Genomic DNA, 1,261 nt, shown 5'->3' with positions numbered 1-1,261 from the left:
GGGGGAGAAGATGCAGGGTAATTTGTCTTCTTGGCTAGTCAAACATGGACTGGTTCATAGATCTTTGGGTTTCGATTACCAAGGAATAGAGACTTTACAAATAAAGCCCGAGGAATGGCATTCCATTGCAGTCATTTTATATGTATATGGTTACAATTATCTACGTTCCCAATGTGCTTATGATGTAGCACCAGGCGGACTGTTAGCTAGTGTGTATCATCTTACGAGAATCGAGTATGGTATAGATCAACCGGAAGAGGTATGCATAAAAGTATTTGCCGCAAGGATAAATCCTAAAATTCCGTCTGTTTTCTGGGTTTGGAAAAGTGCGGATTTTCCAGAAAGGGAATCTTATGATATGTTGGGAATTTCTTATGATAATCATCCACGTCTAAAGCGTATCTTAATGCCTGAAAGTTGGGTAGGATGGCCCTTACGTAAGGATTATATTGCCCCCAATTTTTATGAAATACAAGATGCTCATTAAATAATACGAAACTAATCTTCACTTCGACAACTCAAGATATTCAAATACATTTTTACGTTCTCTTATAGATATAGCATAGTAATTGAAGTCTCATTCATCTTATTATTATTGATTAAAAAAAATACAATTAGAGATTTGGTGAGATTATCCAATTTGTAAGATACTTATTTTGGATGAGCCACAAGCTAATAGGATGAACTAAATGAGTTCTGCATTATGAACTATGTATCACGCATATGACTTATAGATGTGCTTTAAAAAGTCACATAGGGTGAAATGAAGAAATATAATATGAAAAGAGAATCGGATTCTATTTGTACTGTATCTGAGATGAATCTTGGCCATTCCCGCCTTTCAACTCCCCTAGACTAGACTTTTGGGTCTTATAAGGAACTAATTGAAACTTTCAAATATGTATAAAATAGGAATTGAACGCCAGGAGACAGAGTATGAACAAATAAAAAAGAAGAGGAAACAAAAGAAAATTCTTTTCTTTTACATATCTATATACATCCTTTACATATTTCTATAAATATCCTCTTTATCTTTACTTGTCTATTTTCGACATCTATAAATAGAGTAAAAAATATATATAGTTTAGTTAAAGGGTAGATTTCCAGACATCATCATGTATCAGTATTTTTCATGATCTATATTATTAATGAATCCGTAGAATAGATACTCATCACAAATTCATGATGTGCCAAGAACCAGATTTGAACTGGTGACACGAGGATTTTCAGTCCTCTGCTCTACCAACTGAGCTATCCCGGC

The 1,261-nt window shown here is 34.0% G+C and overlaps 1 non-coding gene across 1 annotated transcript; it reads right to left on the bottom strand.

Moving 5' to 3' along the window:
* Positions 1-1,188: 1,188 nt before the first annotated feature.
* Positions 1,189-1,261, bottom strand: TRNAF-GAA (transfer RNA phenylalanine (anticodon GAA)). The gene has a single exon. It is a non-coding gene; the product is annotated as a tRNA-Phe (tRNA).

Source organism: Cucumis melo, unplaced genomic scaffold (assembly GCF_025177605.1).
Source record: "Cucumis melo cultivar AY unplaced genomic scaffold, USDA_Cmelo_AY_1.0 utg000875l, whole genome shotgun sequence".
NCBI lineage: Eukaryota > Viridiplantae > Streptophyta > Magnoliopsida > Cucurbitales > Cucurbitaceae > Cucumis > Cucumis melo.
Note: the sequence above shows the minus strand (reverse complement) of the source record. Positions and strands in the feature narration are given on the sequence as shown.